This window comes from Bos taurus, chromosome 5 (genome assembly GCF_002263795.3).
Source record: "Bos taurus isolate L1 Dominette 01449 registration number 42190680 breed Hereford chromosome 5, ARS-UCD2.0, whole genome shotgun sequence".
Taxonomy (NCBI): domain Eukaryota; kingdom Metazoa; phylum Chordata; class Mammalia; order Artiodactyla; family Bovidae; genus Bos; species Bos taurus.
Window position 1 is genome coordinate 102925337 of NC_037332.1, and position 18524 is coordinate 102943860.

An 18524-nucleotide genomic window follows, 5' to 3' on the forward strand; every position below is an offset into this window, starting at 1 on the left:
AGCGCTGAAGAATTGATGTTTTTGAACTGTAGTGTTGGAGAAGACTCTTTAGAGAGCCTTGGATGGCAAGGAGATCAACCCAGTCATATTAAAGGAAATCAATCTTGAATATTCATTGGTAGGACTGAGCTGAAGTAGAAGCTCCAATACCTTGGCCACCTGATGTGAAGAACTGACTCCTTAGAAAAGACCCTGATGCTGGGAAAGATTGAAGGCAGGAGGAGAAGATGACAGAGGATGAGGTGGTTGGATGGTATCACCAACTTGATGGATATGAGTTTGAGCAAGCTCTGGGTGTTGGTGATGGACAGGGAAGCCTGGTGTGCCGCAGTCCATGGGATCACAGAGAGTCAGGCATGACTGAGTGACTGAACTGAACTAAACCAAATTCAAAGGTGGAACAAGTGTTTTAATAATATCTTTGCACGGTCACATACATGAAGGCAAACCATTCAGTATCACAGTAATCCAGGTCTATGCCGAATCAGTAATGTTGAAGAAGCTGAAGTTGCCGTTCTATGAAGACCTACATGACCTTTTAGATCTATCACCTAAAAAAGAGGTCCTTTTGATTATAAGGGACTGGAATGCAAAAGTAGGAAGTCAAGAGATACCTGGAGTAACAGCCAAATTTGGCCATGGAGTACAAAATGAGGCAAGGCAAAGGCTAATAGAGTTTTGCCAAGAGAACGCACTGGTCATAAAAAACACCCTCTTCCAACAACACAAGAGAGCACTCTACACGTGGACATCATCAGATGGTCAGTACTGAAATCAGGTTAATTATATTCTTTGCAGCCAAAGATGGAGATGCTCTATACTGTCAGCAAAAACAAGACTGGGAGCTGACTATGGCTCAGATCATGAACTCCTTATGTCAAATTCAGACTTAAATTGAAGAAGGTAGAGAAACCCACTAGACCATTCAGGTATGACCTAAATCAATTCCTTATGATTATACAGTGGAAGTGAGAAATAGATTCAGGGGATTACGTCTGATAGGCAGAGTGCCTGATGAATTATGGTCGGAGGTTCATGACATTGTACAGGAGGCAGGGATCAAGACCATCCCCAAGAAAAAGAAATGCAAAAAGACAAAATGGTTGTCTGAGGAGGCCTTACAAATAGCTGAGAAAAGACGAGAAGTGAAACCAAAGGAGAAAAGGAAAGATATCTCCATTTGAATACAGAGTTCCAAAGAATAGCAAGGAGATATAAGAAAGCCTTCCTCACTGATCAATGCAAAGAAGCAGAGGAAAACAATGGAATGGGAAAGACTAGAGATCTGGTCAAGAAAATTACAGATACCAAGGGAATATTTCATGCAAAGATGGGTACAATAAAGGACAGAAATGATATGGACCTAACAGAAGCAGAAGATATTAAGAAGAGGTGGCAAGAACACACAGAACAACTATACAAAAAAAGTCTTCATGACCCAGATAATCAGATGGTGTGATCACTCACCTAGAGCCAGATATCTTGGAATGTGAAGTCAAGTGGGCCTTAGGAAGCATCACTCTGAACAAAGCTAGTGGAGGTGATGGAATACCAGTTGAGTTCTTTCAAATACTAAAAGACGATGCTGTGAAAGTGCTGCACGCAATATGCCAGCAAATTTGGAAAACTTAGCAGTTTTAATAATATCTTTCCAGGCCATAGGACTGGAAAAGGTCAGTTTTCATTCCAATCCCAAAGAAAGGTGATGCCAAAGAATGTTCAAACTACTGCACAGTTGCACTCTTCTCACACTCTAGCAAAGTAATGCTCAAAATTCTCTAAGCCAGGCTTCAACAAGGCATGAACCATAAAATTCTCAATGTTCAAGCTGGACTTAGAAAAGGCAAAGGAACCAGAGATCAAATTGCCAAAATTCGCTGGATCATGGAAAAAACAAGAGAGTTCCAGAGAAGCATCTATTTCTGCTTTATTAACTATGCCAAAGCCTTTGACTGAGTGTATCACAATAAACTAATATTTCAGTAGCTGCAAGAAGACCCTCATTCTCTAGAAAAGAGTATTTCTCCATCTGAGGGCCTGTGTAGTTTCTGGGGAGGAGATATCTCTAGGTACACCTGTGATACTATTTGTGGACATTTGGGGACAGGAGTCAAGTCAACTAAGAGCAGACTTGGGTTGTGAGTGAGGAATTCAGATTTTTCCTGTCTCCAGTCTCCCTCTAATTGTGAATTTGCATCTATCACCTGTGAAAGGAGAACATTTAAATTCCTTTTTATGATTCTTACCGTTGCTGGGCATCTCCTTGGTATTGTGTTGCCTGGAAGCAGGTCTCCCAGAACTCCTGAGCAGAGGTCTCCTGTGATGCAGGATTTCCCCAACACTGAGGCCCAGGAGACCACATGCACTGGATCTGAGAGGACAGCTGGGATCCATCCTCACTGGAACTCATGTGAAATAGCCTGAGCCTCCCTCCCCAACCTGGGCCCCAGGGATGCTTTGTTATAACCACGTGCTTGTCTCCCTTACACCAGAGGGTTCTGTCTCATCTTCATCTCAGTTCTAATCAAACTTCTCTTTTGTACTTCAGGCTCTTTCCTGAACTTCTCCAGAGAGGCAGCTAATCCTGGGGAAGGAGAAGAGAGCTTCTGGCTGCTCCAGGGGAAGAAAGGGGATGCTGGGTATGATGATGTTGAACTCAGTGCCCTGGGAACATCCCCAGTGACTTTCTCGTGATGCTGTATTAAATATGAGATGAAGCCTCAGATATTCTAACTGCCTGTATTTCAGTAGAGTAGTGCTGACCTGTAATTGTGTCATATGAAAATTGCTCAAAATGAAATATTCTTAATAAATTAACTTTTTGCTGTGCTGTTAATTTAGCAAGCTCCATGTCAAACGCTTTTAGAGGATAGTCCTCAAATGCCATCTTTCTCAAAGGAAATGAAAGATGAGTGAGCTGACCTGCTTTCTCACTTGTCCTAGAGGCTAATGAGGGCATGCACACAAGTGCTCCAGGTCACTCTTAAGGATGTAAACTTGGTCTATATTCACATACTCCTTCCTAACAAGATGAACTCATGGAAAAAGAAAACAAAACAAAATAGTTCTAAACACCTCTGAGATGTCACATCACCAGTTTGTAACTTGTTCTTGGACACCAGACTGGGTATGAGTTTCAAAGTGGAAGGTTGGCTGGTGGGAGAGAATGGATAGAGCTTTCCTTATCCTGCCTCAATATTCAGAGGCCAATTAAAACTCTAACTTTACATAACTACCTCTTCCTTTTTCATCTCTCATTTATTCCTTTAGTGGATACAGACACCTCTTTGCTCATCTCCCATGTCTGTTTGATTATCCAATCCTTATAAATCCATTCTTTCTTTTCCATCTCTTCCTACCATTTCTTTAGGATGCTGCTATTTCTTGTCTCTCCAAGGATCTCTCCTTATAAGTGAATTATATCAGTTCATATATATCTTCAAGTTGATGGAAGGCAAATTGGTGCTCACCCACACCCTGTATTCAGATGGGACAAGAAGGCAAGAAAGTGGAGACCTAGGCAGAGGGGACCCAGAAGAATAGATGTAGATAGAAAGATAAGAACATTTGGCTATTTATGTTTCAGAGATATGGATGGAAGCATCTGACATGACTGATCTCTTAGAGGAAGAATTTCAGACCAGGGGCTTCTTTGAAAACATCTATTTTTCAGATGTTTCAAGATTGCTTAAACAGTGTCAGACTTTATTTTTTTGGGCTCCAAAATCACTGAAGATGGTGACTGCAGCCATGAAATTAAAAGACGCTTACTCCTTGGAAGGAAAGTTATGACCAACCTAGACAGCATATTCAAAAGCAGAGACATTACTTTGCCAACAAAGGTCCATCTAGTCAAGGCTATGGTTTTGAACTGTGGTGTTGGAGAAGACTCTTGAGAGTCCCTTGGACTGCAAGGAGATCCAACCAGTCCCTCTTAAAGGAGATCAGTCCTGGGTGTTCATTGGAAGGACTGATGCTAAAGCTGAAACTCCAATATTTTGGCCACCTCATGGGAAGAGTTGACTCATTGGAAAAGACCCTGATGCTGGGAATGATTGGGGGCAGGAGGAGAAGGGGACGACAGAGGATGAGATGGCTGGATGAAATCACCGACTTGATGGACATGAGTTTGGGTGAACTCTGGGAGTTGGTGATGGACAGGGAGGCCTGGCGTGCTGTGATTCATGGGGTCACAAAGAGTGGCACACGACTGAGCGACTGAACTGAACTGAAAATGTAATTGTGATCCTGCTGTGACTCCTCAGTGTAGACAGAGCTGGCATGAAGAAGTGACAAAGTAAAGATTACGTTTACACAGCAATACCCCTGCAACCCTCTCTGCCCCCCCACCCCCACCCCCAGCCAATTCCATTGTGGACATGTGGAAAAGCTGCTGAACTAATAAAAAACCTGAGAGTGCTGGCCTGGTTGTGAGCTGGACCCACCCAGTTACTTGGTTGATGACTCGGGATGGTTTCTAGGACTCCAACCTACACTCATGCTTGCAGCCTTCATAGTTCGAGGCTGTGCTTGGGGATGGGAAGATGCCCAGGGCTTCTTCCAGGGCAGCTCACATGGCTATTCACTTGGGAAGTGATGAAATAGAAGACATATGATGAAATAAGGCAGACACACAAAGAAGCTCAGTGAACTCCAAAAAACACAGATAAACAATTAAATTCAGGAAGACAATATAAGAAGAAAATAAGATTTAAAAAAATTTCTCATCATTATTATTATTTTTAATTTTCGGTTGCATGAGTCTTTGTTGCTGCACATGGGCTTTCTCCAAATGCAGCAAGCAGGCACTACTCTTTTTTGTGGGCAGCAGGTTTCTCTATGCATGGGCTTCTCTTATTGTGAACAGGTTCTAGGCACCCAGGCTTCCGGGGTTGCAGCATCACCTCCTATTTGTGATTTGTGGGTCCTAGAGCTCAGGCCCAGTAATTATTGAGCTAGGGCTCAGTAATTGTTGAGCTAGGGTGTTACTTCACAGAATAAATTCAGATTTTTTTTTTAACAGAGATAGAAATCATAAAAAAGGAAGTAAACAGGGAGTTTTGCTGATGGTTTAGTGGTTAGGATTTGATGCATTTGCTGCTGTTGTCTGGATTCAATCCCAGTAGGGGAACTGAGGTCCCTCAAGCTTTGCAGTGAGGCAAAGAGAATAACACAAGGAAGAAAACAGAAAAATGAACCAAACAGAGATTCAGTTGCTTAAGATTCAGTTCAGTTCAGTGGTTCAGTTGTGTCCGACTCTTTGCGACCCCAGGGACTGCAGCACGCCAGGCTTCCCTGTCCATCACCAACTCCTAGAGCTTGCCCAAACTCATGTCCATTGAGTCAGTGATGCCATCATCAAACAGTTTCATCTCCTGTCGTTCCCCTTTCCTCCTGCCCCGAATCTTTTGCAACCTTAGGGTCTTTACTAATGAGTTCTTCACATCAGTTCTTCACATCAGGTTGTCAAAATATTGGAGTTTCAGCTTCAGCATCAGTCATTCCAATGAATACTCAGGACTGATTTCCTTTAGGATGGACTGGTTGGATCAGTTGCTTAAGACTACAATGAGAGGAGGAGCTAAGATGGCGGAAGAGTAGGACGGGGAGAACACTTTCTCCCCCACAAATTCATCAAAAGAACATTTAAACGCCGAGTTAATTCCAGAAAACAACTTCTGAATGCCGGCAGAGGACATCAGGCACCCAGAAAAGCAACCCAAGTCTTCGAAAGGAGGTAGGAAAAAATATAAAAGACAAAAAAAGAGACAAAAGAGGTAGGGACAGAGTTCCATCCTGGGAAGGGAGTCTTAAAAAGAGAGAAGTTTCCAAACACCAGGAAACCTTCTCACTGCCGAATCTGTGCCGAGCCTTGGAAGCACAGAGTGCAACATAACAGGGAGGAAAAATAAATAAACAATTAAAACCCGCACGTTGTGAGCCCTACAGTAACTCCCCCAGCGAAGAAGCAGCACAGATGCCTGCATCCGCCATTAGCAAGCGGGGGCTGGGCAGGGAGGCGTGGCGCGGGCTGCATCGCAAGGATCTGGCCTGAATACCCCGAGCGCTATCTGAGCGAAATAATTTGGGCTAGCAAACCAGACTGCGGGATATCTACCATGCGAAAAGCCAGCCCTAACCTAAGACACCGCCAGGCCGCCGGCGGCAGACCATCCCCCTCCGGTGATAGGCAGCCAGAGCCAGAAGGGGACAATCGCAGCCCCAGAGAGACATTATCTATAAAACTGTAAGCAGGCTTCTTTGCTAACTAAAACTTCTTGGGGGTCTGGACGGTTAACATCTGCCTGAGAAGGTGCGCCAGTGCACACCTAGATAACCGAGCGGCCGGGAGGCGATAAGTCGCAACAATCGCGCGCGCCAAACACCTCATCACCTGAGCTGCTCGGATCTGGGAAGGGCACAAAACGCAGGCCCAACCGAGAGTCTGCACCTCTGAGGACTACCCGAGTGCCTGAACCTGAGTGGCTTGGACCTGGCAAGTACAGGCAGCCCAGGGCCAGCCACGGATGGTTCCTGATGGAGCAACCTAGAGCCTGAGCAGTGTGGGCAGGGAGGCTACACGCACCGTGAACGGGGGGCAGACCCAGTGTGGCTGAGGCACTGCGAGCACATGCCAGTGTTATTTGTTTGCAGCATCCCTCCCTACCTCCCCTCAGCGCGACTGAACAAGTGAGCCTAAAATTAAAAAAAAAAAGTGTCCTCCACCGTCCCCTTTGTGTCAGGGTGGAAACCAGACACTGAAGAGAACAGCAAACAGAAGAAGCTATAAGAGAGGGAACCAACTTGGAAGCTACAGGCAATAGATTAAAACCCTGTGGTTAGTGCCAACTACATAGGAAGGGGCCTATAGATCTTGAGAAATATGTCAGACCAAGGAACTAGCCAAAAGTGAACTGAACCTGCAATACTCACAACAAAACCGGAGAAAGTCCTAGATATATTTTTACTATTTTTACGATCATTCTTTCTGTCTTTTTATTTTATTTTTTTAATTAAAAAAATTTTAAGTCCTCTATTATTCCTTTAATTTTCACTTTTATAACCGATTACTTTGCAAGAAAAAAGTCCCTTTTTTTTTTAAAGCAAACTTCATATATATATATTTTATAATTTTTTTGACCTTGTTTTTTTTTTTTTTTTTTTCCTTCTTTTCTTTCACATTGTACTTTTGAAATTCCAAACTCTACTCTGGATTTTCAATTTTAGCTTTTTGGTATTTGTTATAAATTTTGTACCTATAGTTTTTTTTTATAATTTCTGTGACCCTTTTTTCTTTTTTCTTTTTCGTTTTCTCTGTTTATTTCTCTTCTTCTTTTAAATAACATTGTTTATCTGAAATTCCAAACTCTACTCTAGATTTTTAATTTGTGCTTTTTGGTATTTGTTATCAGTTTTGTACCTGTATTTTCTTTATAATTTATGTGACTTTGTTCTTGTATTTTTTTTTTCTCTCTCTCTCTTTCTTTTTCTTCTTCTTTTTTTAACATTGTATTTTTGAAATTCCAAAGTCTACTCTAGATTTTTAACTTTGCTTTTTAGGTATTAGCTGTCAATTTTGTACCTATATTTTCTTTATAATTTTCACGACCTTGTTTGTTTTTGTTTGTTCGTTTTTTCTCTCTTTCTTTTCCTTCTTCTTTTCTTTAACATTGTATTTTTGAAATTACAAACTCTACTCTAGATTTTTAATTTTTGCTTTTATGTATTTGTTACCAATTTGGTACCTTTAAGAACCCAATCTTCAGTACCCATTTTTCACTAGGGAGCGAGATTACTGGCTTAACTGCTCTCTCTCCCTTTGGACTCTCCTTTTTCTCCACCAGGTCGCCTGTGTCTCCTCCCTAACCCCTCTCTACTCTACCCAACTCTGTGAATTTCTGTGTGTTCCAGACGGTGGAGAACACGAAGGAAACTGATTACTGGCTGGATCTGTCTCCCTCCTTTTCATTCCCCCCTTATATCCTCCTGGCCACCTCTGTCACCTTCCTCCTTCTTCTCTTCTCTGTATAACTCCATGAACAACTCTGAGTGGTCCAGTTGTGGAGTGCACATAAGGAAGAGATTACTGGATAGCCCACTCTCTCCTCTATTGATTCCACCTCATCTCACTCAGGTCACCTCTAACTCCCCCCTCCCTCTTCTCTTCTCCATATAACCCTGCAAACCTCTCTGGGTGACACTCACGGTAGAGAAACTTTTCATCTTTAACGTAGATGTTTTATCAATGGTGCTGTATAGAAGGAGAAGCTCTGAAACTACTGTAAAAATAAGACCGATAACTGGAAGCAGGAGGCTTAAGTCCAAATCCTGACTCCAGGGAGCTCCTGACTCCAAGGAACATTAATTGACAGGAGCTCATCAAATGCCTCCATACCTGCACTGAAACCAAGCATCACACAAGGGCCAACAAGTTTCAGGGCAAGACATACCAAACAAGTTCTCCAGCAACAAGGAACACAACCCTGAGCTCCAAGATACAGGTAGCCCAAAGTCACCCCAAAACCATAGACATCCCTTAACTCATTACTGGACATTTCATTGCACTCCAGAGAGAAGAAATACAGCTCCGCCCACCAGAACACCGACACAAGCTTCCCTAAACAAGAAACCTTGACAAGCCACCTGTACAAACCCACACAGAGCGAGGAAACACCACAATAAAGAGAACTCCACAAACTGCCAGAATACAGAAAGGACACCCCAAACTCAGCAATTTAAACAAGATACAGAGACAGAGGAATACCCAGCAGATAAAGGAACAGGATAAATGCCCACCAAACCAAACAAAAGAGGAAGAGATAGGGAATCTACCTGATAAATAATTCCAAATAATGATAGTGAAATTGATCCAAAATCTTGAAATCAAAATGGAATCACAGATAAATAGCCTGGAGACAAAGACTGAGAAGATGCAAGAAAGGTTTAACAAGGGCCTAGAAGAAATAAAAGAGAGTCAATATATAATGAATAATGCAATAAATGAAATCAAAAACACTCTGGAGGCAACAAATAGTAGAATAACAGAGGCAGAAGATAGGTTAAGTGAGATAAAAGATAGAATGGTAGAAATAAATGAATCAGAGAGGATAAAAGAAAAACGAATTAAAAGAAATGAAGACAATCTCAGAGACCTCCAGGACAATATTAAACACTACAACATTCGAATTATAGGGGTCCCAGAAGAAGAAGACAAAAAGAAAGACCATGAAAAAATATTTGAAGAGATAATAGTTGAAAACTTCCCTAAAATGGGGAAGGAAATAATCACCCAAGTCCAAGAAACCCAGAGAGTCCCGAACAGGATAAACCCAAGGCGAAACACCCCAAGACACATATTAATCAAATTAACAAAGATCAAACACAAAGAACAAGTATTAAAAGCAGCAAGGGAAAAACAACAAATAACACACAAGGGAATTCCCATAAGGAGAACAGCTGATCTTTCAATAGAAACTCAAGCCAGGAGGGAATGGCAAGACATACTTAAAGTGATGAAAGAAAATAACCTACAGCCTAGATTATTGTACCCAGCAAGGATCTCATTCAAATATGAAGGAGAAATCAAAAGCTTTTCAGACAAGCAAAAGCTGAGAGAATTCAGCACCACCAAATCAGCTCTCCAACAAATACTAAAGAATATTCTCTAGACAGGAAACACAAAAATGGTGTATAAAATCGAACCCAAAACAATAAAATAAATGGCAACAGGATCAGACTTATCAGTAATTACCTTAAACATAAATGGGTTGAATGCCCCAACCAAAAGACAAAGACTGGCTGAATGGATAAAAAACAAGACCCCTACATATGTTGTCTACAAGAGACCCACCTCAAAACAGGGGACACATACAGACTGAAAGTGAAGGGCTGGAAAAAGATTTTCCATGCACATAGGGACCAAAAGAAAGCAGGAGTAGCAATACTTATATCAGATAAAATAGACTTAAAAACAAAGGCTGTGAAAAGAGACAAAGATGGTCACTACATAATGATCAAAGGATCAATCCAAGAAGAAGATATAACAATTAAAATATATATGCACCCAACACGGGAGCGCCACAATATGTAAGACAAATGCTAACAAGTATGAAAGGAGAAATTAACAATAACACAATAATAGTGGGAGACTTTAATACCCCACTCACACCTATGGATAGATCAACTAAACAGAAAATTAACAAGGAAACACAAACTTTAAACGATACAATAGACCAGTTAGACCTAATTGATATCTATAGGACATTTCATCCCAAAACAATGAATTTCACCTTTTTCTCAAGCACACATGGAACCTTCTCCAGGATAGATCACATCCTGGGCCATAAATCTAGCCTTGGTAAATTCAAAAAAATTGAAATCATTCCAAGCATCTTTTCTGACCACAATGCAGTAAAATTAGATCTCAATTACAGGAGAAAAACTATTAAAAATTCCAACATATGGAGGCTGAACAACACGCTGCTGAATAACCAACAAATCACAGAAGAAATCAAAAAAGAAATCAAAATTTGCGTAGAAATGAGTGAAAATCAAAACACGACAACCCAAAACCTATGGGACACTTTAAAAGCAGTCCTAAGGGGAAAGTTCATAGCAATACAGGCATACCTCAAGAAACAAGATAAAACTCAAATAAATAACCTAACCCTACACCTAAAGCAACTAGAAAAGGAAGAAATGGAGAACCACAGGGTCAGTATAAGGAAAGAAATCTTAAAAATTAGGGCAGAAATAAATGCAAAAGAAACAAAAGAGACCATAGCAAAACTCAACAAAGCCAAAAGCTGGTTCTTTGAAAGGATAAATAAAATTGACAAACCATTAGCCAGACTCATCAAGGAACAAAGGGAGAAAAATCAAATCAATAAAATTAGAAATGAAAATGGAGAGATCACAACAGAAAACACAGAAATACAAAGGATCATAAGAGACTACTATCAACAATTATATGCCAATAAAATGGACAGCGTGGAAGAAATGGACAAATTCTTAGAAAAGTACAACTTTCCAAAACTCGACCAGGAAGAAATAGAAAATCTTAACAGACCCATCACAAGCACGGAAATTGAAACTGTGATCAAAAATCTTCCAGCAAACAAAAGCCCAGGTCCAAGCAGCTTCACAGCTGAATTCTACCAAAAATTTAGAGAAGAGTGAACACCTATCCTTCTCAAACTCTTCCAGAAAATTGCAGAGGAAGGTAACCTTCCAAACTCATTCTATGACGCCACTATCACTCTAATACCAAAACCTGACACAGATCCCACAAAAAAAGAAAACTACAGACCAATATCACTGATGAACATAGATGCAAAAATCATTAACAAAATTCTAGCAATCAGAATCCAACAACACATTAAAAAGATCATACACCATGACCAAGTGGGCTTTATCCCAGGGATGCAAGGATTCTTCAATATCTGCAAATCAATCAATGTAATACACCACATTAACAAATTGACAAATAAAAACCATATGATTATCTCAATAGATGCAGAGAAAGCCTTTGACAAAATTCAACATCCATTTATGATAAAAACTCTCCAGAAAGCAGGAATAGAAGGAACATACCTCAACATAGTAAAAGCTATATATGAGAAACACACAGCAAACATTATCCTCAATGGTGAAAAACTGAAAGCATTTCCTCTAAAGTCAGGAACAAGACAAGGGTGCCCACTTTCACCATTACTATTCAACATAGTTTTGGAAGTTTTGGCCACAGCAATCAGAGCAGAAAAAGAAATAAAAGGAACCCAAATTGGAAAAGAAGAAGTAAATCTCTCACTATTTGCAGATGACATGATCCTCTACATAGAAAACCCTAAAGACTCCACCAGAAAACTACTAGAACTAATCAATGATTATAGTAAAGTTGCAGGATATAAAATCAACACACAGAAATCCCTGGCATCCCTATACACTAATAATGAGAAAACAGAAAGAGAAATTAAGGAAACAATTCCATTCACCATTGCAGTGGAAAGAATAAAATACTTAGGAATATACCTACCTAAAGAAACTAAAAACCTATATATAGAAAACTATAAAACACTGGTGAAAGAAATCAAAGAGGACACTAATAGAAGGAGAAATATACCATGTTCATGGATTGGAGGAATCAATATAGTGAAAATGAATATACTACCCAAAACAATTTATAGATTCAATGCAATCCCTATCAAGCTTCCAACAGTATTCTTCACAGAGCTAGAACAAATAATTTCACAATTTGTATGGAAATACAAAAAAGCTCGAATAGCCAAAGCTATCTTGAGAAAGAAGAATGGAACTGGAGGAATCAACCTACCTGACTTCAGGCTCTATTACAAAGCCACAGTTATCAAGACAGTATGGTACTGGCACAAAGACAGAAATATTGATCAATGGAACAAAATAGAAAGCCCAGAGATAAATCCACGCACCTATTGTCACCTGATCTTTGACAAAGGAGGCAAGAATATACAATGGATTAAAGACAATCTCTTTAACAAGTGGTGCTGGGAAAACTGGTCAACCACTTATAAAAGAATGAAACTAGAACACTTTCTAACACCATACACAAAAATAAACTCAAAATGGATTAAAGATCTCAATGTAAGACCAGAAACTATAAAATTCCTAGAGGAGAACATAGGCAAAACAGTCTCTGACATACATCACAGCAGGATCCTCTATGACCCACCTCCCAGAATATTGGAAATAAAAGCAAAAATAAACAAATGGGACCTAATTAAACTTAAAAGCTTCTGCACAACAAAGGAAACTATTAGCAAGGTGAAAAGACAGCCTTCAGAATGGGAGAAAATAATAGCAAATGAAGCAACTGACAAACAACTAATCTCAAAAATATACAAGCAACTCCTACAGCTCAACTCCAGAAAAATAAATGACCCAATCAAAAAATGGGCCAAAGAACTAAATAGACATTTCTCCAAAGAAGACATACAGATGGCTAGCAAACACATGAAAAGATGCTCAACATCACTCATTATCAGAGAAATGCAAATCAAAACCACTCTGAGGTACCATTTCACGCCAGTCAGAATGGCTGCGATCCAAAAGTCTACAAGCAATAAATGGTGGAGAGGGTATGGAGAAAAGGGAACCCTCTTACACTGTTGGTGGGAATGCAAACTAGTACAGCCACTATGGAGAACAGTGTGGAGATTCCTTAAAAAACTGGAACTAGAACTGCCTTATGATCCAGCAATCCCACTGCTGGGCATACACACTGAGGAAACCAGAAGGGAAAGAGACACATGTACCCCAATGTTCATCGCAGCACTGTTTTTAATAGCCAGGACATGGAAGCAACCTAGATGCCCATCAGCAGATGAATGGATAAGAAAGCAGTGGTACATATACACAATGGAGTATTACTCAGCCATTAAAAAGAATACATTTGAATCAGTTCTAATGAGGTGGATGAAACTGGAGCCTATTATACAGAGTGAAGTAAGCCAGAAAGAAAAACACCAATACAGTATACTAACGCATATATATGGAATTTAGAAAGATGGTAACAATAACTCTGTGTATGAGACAGCAAAAGAGACACTGATGTATAGGTCAGTCTTATGGACTCTGTGTGAGAGGGAGAGGGTGGGGAGATTTGGGAGAATGGCATTGAAACATGGGTAATATCATGTATGAGATGAGTCGCCAGTCCAGGTTCGATGCACGATGCTGGATGCTTGGGGCTGATGCACTGGGACGGCCCAGGGGGAGGGTATGGGGAGGGAGGAGGGGGGAGGGAGGAGGGAGGAGTGAGGAGGGTTCAGGATGGGGAGCACGGGTATACCTGTGGCGGATTCATTTTGATATTTGCCAAAACTAATACAATTTGTAAAGTTTAAGAATAAAATTAAACTAAAAAAAATAAAATTAAATTAAATTAAAGAAAGAAAAGAAAAGAAAGAAAGAAAAAAAAAGACTACAATGAATGGAATGCAACAAAATGAAAAATTGTTGATGCTACCTAAAGCATCAACAACAGCAGAAGACTCTGTAACTTAGAAGACAGGGCCATTGAGATTACCCAGCCAGGGAACAAAGAAAAAGAGGAATGAAAAAGAGTGAAAGAACCTGTGTGAACTATGGGGTAACATTCACAGAAACAACCTGCACATTATTGGAGTCCAGGAAGGACAAGAGAGGGAGAAAGGGACACAGATTGTACTTAAAGAAATAATACCAGATAAGTCCCAAATCTGATGAGATTTAGACATCCAAGTTCATGTAGCTAATAGGTCACTCCTCAGAGTTCATTCAAAATGATCATCCCCAAGACACATTTCTTGTAATCAAGAAGAAGAGAGAATTTTATAGGCAACAAGAGAAAAGTAAATGCTCACAAAAAAGAAATTTCCTTAAAAATATCAGTGGACTTTTTAGTAGAAAACTGACTGTCCAGGAGAGAAAGGATGATATATTCAAACTTTAGAAAAAAAAAAAGCCTACCACCACAAATACTTTTCTCAGGAAGGTTGTTTTTCATAAATGAAGACGATATAAAGACTTTCCCAAACAAACAACAGTTGAGGGATTTACCAACATTAGGCTTGTCTTACAAGATTGCTGAGAGGAGTTCCTCAAACTAAATGAAGGATGCTAATTTTTATATGAAAGAAGTGAAAATATGCATTTCACTTATGCATGCAACAGACTTGTAAATGTAAATACTGAATCCAATTCAGCATCCTCTGACACTGTAATATGGTAGTGTGCTAATCAATTAGCTTTAGTCTAAAGAAAGTATTAAAATAGCTATAGAGAAAAATATTTTGTTAGTGGATATACAATATCAGATCAGATCAGATCAGATCAGTCGCTCAGTCGTGTCCGACTCTTTGCGACCCCATGAATCGCAGCACGCCAGGCCTCCCTGTCCATCACCAACTCCCGGAGTTCACTGAGATTCACATCCATCGAGTCAGTGATGCCATCCAGCCATCTCATCCTCTGTCGTCCCCTTCTCCTCCTGCCCCCAGTCCCTCCCAGCATCAGAGTCTTTTCCAATGAGTCAACTCTTCGCATGAGGTGGCCAAAGTACTGGAGTTTCAGCTTTAGCATCATTCCTTCCAAAGAAATCCCAGGGCTGAGCTGCTTCGGAATGGACTGGTTGGATCTCCTTGCAGTCCAAGGGACTCTCAAGAGTCTTCTCCAACACCACAGTTCAAAAGTATCAATTCTTTGGCGCTCAGCCTTCTTCACAGTCCAACTCTCACATCCATACATGACCACAGGAAAAACCATAGCCTTGACTAGACGAACCTTTGTTGGTAAAGTAATGTCTCTGCTTTTGAATATGCTATCTAGATTGGTCATAACTTTCCTTCCAAGGAGTAAACGTCTTTTAATTTCATGGCTGCAGTCACCATCTGCAGTGATTTTGAAGCCCCCCAAAATAAACTCTGACACTGTTTCCACTGTTTACCCATCTGTTTCCCATGAAGTGGTGGGACCGGATGCCGTGGTCTTCATTTTCTGAATATTAAGCTTTAAGCCAACTTTTTCACTCTCCACTTTCACTTTCATCAAGAGGCTTTTGAGTTCCTCTTCACTTTTTGCCATAAGGGTGGTGTCATCTGCATATCTGAGGTTATTGATATTTCTCCTGGCAATCTTGATTCCAGTTTGTGTTTCTTCCAGTCCAGGGTTTCTCATGATGTACTCTGTATATAAGTTAAATAAACAGGGTGACAATATACAGCCTTGAGGTACTCCTTTTCCTATTTGGAACCAGTCTGTTGTTCCATGTCCATTTCTAACTGTTGCTTCCTGACCTGCATGCAAATTTCTCAAGAGGCAGATCGGCAGATCAAGTGGTCTGGTATTCCCATCTCTTTCAGAATTTTCCACAGTTTATTGTGATCCACACAGTCAAAGGCTTTGGCATAGTCAATAAAGCAGAAATTGATGTTTTTCTGGAACTCTCTTGCTTTTTCTATGATCCAGCGGATGTTGGCAATTTGATCTCTGGTTCCTCTGCCTTTTCTAAAACCAGCTTGAACATCAGGAAGTTCACGGTTCACGTATTGCTGAAGCCTGGCTTGGAGAATTTTGAGCATTACTTTACTAGCGTGTGAGATGAGTGCAATTGTGCAGTAGTTTGAGCATTCTTTGGCATTGCCTTTCTTTGGGATTGGAATGAAAACTGACCTTTTCCAGTCCTGTGGTAGAGAGAGGTAAATTGTGACATCCAAAACAAAATGCGTAGAAGGGGATAAAAAGGTAGAGCTTTTGCATGTCATTGGAATTAATTTGTTATCAGTGTAGTATTTACTGTTGTCCCTCTAAGATGTTTTATGTGAGCCATGTGGCAACAGAAATGTAAAAATCTACAGTAGATTCACAAAAAGTAACAAGAAGGGACTCAAAGAGCAACAGTATCCAAAATTATCAGTTCACAGTTCTAACTGTTGTGCACAACAGTTGAGTTGTCCTGGTCTCCACATCATCTTTCAAGATCAGCTGAAGAGGACTCTCCTTCGAAAAGTGAAACACTAATTAAGCTGTCTGTTATTTTAAGCCAAAGAAGTCTTTTGGCACCTTATCTCCTTCCTTATGTCATATTGATGGTGCAGCTGTACTTTTTTAATTGCAGATTTTCTTCCTGTGATATTGCTATGTGGTTTTAATGAAAAAACTGTCAATGATAAACCATATGAATATCCTGTCTCCTCAGTTGTGTTTGATTAAGACTTATTAAGAAGCCACATGTAGGTACTTTGTGGTTTGCCTTGTGTATCCTTAGAGATAGAGATTTGCAGTGTTCGTTGTGACATATTTGTTGGTGATAGCTGCTTGTTTTTGAAAATCAAATTCTGCCTTGCTAATTGCCATAAAGATTTGCCTTTAAAACAAAAATATTCACTAAATGATGTTCTCAGAAACGTTTCTTTATATTTAAGACAACTTATCTTCAATATTTAGTACAGTGCCATTCAGCCATTCAATAAATATTAGCTGAGCATCTGTGAAGTTATAGAGAGGGGAAATATAGAGCTTATACACAGGCATAGGCCTCACTCCAATCCTGGGCCCTGGCAAGGCCTCAGACAATGCCTGAAGACTGCAGGAGCCTTGGTTAGCATGCCCAGATTGGGAAGCATTCGATGACAAGAAAAAGAGATCTGTTCACAGAGTCTTTCATGTTAAAGGAGGAACATATTTTGCTGTATTTCCAGTGTTCTGAGGCTGGTCTGCGGGCAGAACTCATCTGCACCAAAGCTCCACATGGAATAGAGCCTCAGTTCATAGACTTTGAGTCTGAGCAATCACTCAGGCTTTGAACTCTGAGTGCCACCCCAGAGGCACTAACCTTAGGTTGCAGTGGTTTAAGAATCACCACCCACAAGAACTCAATAGCTCTGCAGTTGGTAATTACATCAGCTCTGAGCAGAGGTGGGTTAATCGTGAAGTTGATGAAACATGTTCTTCAGAGCCTCTCCTTGCACCAGCCCCTTCCAAATCCTGAGGGGAGCCCCAGGGCTGTGGTTGAAGCAGAGAGGACTCTATGATCCTTGCCCCCTCACCGTGTCTTCTGCCTGCCTTTTGCCTGTGGAAAACTTTAGTCAAAGAATACGTTTAATTGGAGAAGTGAGAAACGTGGAAACAAAGGAAAACAGTCAGAGGAGACTAAGTATTAATAATGTAGTCATTAAGCACAGTCAAGGACCTTTAGTTCTTTCTCAAGGGTTATAGATGATATTCTGAGCCATGTCCTGTGAGCTGTCTTATAGACACAAAACACCAGGCGGAGCAGTGAACTACATGATGACCACACTGTATCCAGGACTTGAGCATCCACAATTCTGAGAACTGACCACAAAGACATGGGAACAAGTACACCCAGGCACTAAAGAACAACTGTACCTAAAACAACCAGTGGATGTTTTGGATGGCATCACTGACTCAATGGACATGAGTTTGAGCAAGTTCCAGGAGTTAGTGATGGACAGGGAAGCCTGGTGTGCTGCAGCCCATGGGGTTGCAAAGAGTCGGACTCGACTGAGCGACTGAACTGAACTGAAAACCACCAAGATGATGCTAATCAGACCACTGATGACCAATTTGAAGATGATTGTTAGAGATGAGTGTGCTGTTTCTGCATATAACCTCCCCCCACCGCGGCTCTGTCTATAGAAGCTCTCACCCTCTTGTCATGGGGTGGGCGGAGTCAGCCCTTGTACACATGTCCACCACCATCCCCGCCAGTTGCTGGCATCTGGAATAAAACAAACTTTCCTTTCCACCAACCTGGCCTGTATGCTGGCTTTTTAGCGGTTAGCAGCCGGACCCCTCACACATACCTTTCGGTTACATGGTCACAAGGAGATAGGTTTTGAATGTGCTATTTTCTTCAGTTGAGGGAAAAAATAATTCAGCAAAATTATTTCTTACCCAAAGGTGAAGAATTTAATTAACTACATGAAGAACTAAATCCAGGAATCAGATTTGTTCTGGAAATCAAGAAGAAACAGAAGAGGTTTGGAAAG

At 40.7% G+C, this 18524-nt stretch overlaps 1 long non-coding RNA gene across 1 annotated transcript; it reads left to right on the forward strand.

The window, feature by feature from the left end:
* Window positions 1–2723, forward strand: LOC132345381 (uncharacterized). The gene is made up of 2 exons (XR_009494732.1): window positions 1–2410; window positions 2549–2723. It is a non-coding gene; the product is annotated as an uncharacterized lncRNA (long non-coding RNA).
* The last annotated feature ends 15801 nt before the right edge of the window (window positions 2724–18524 follow it).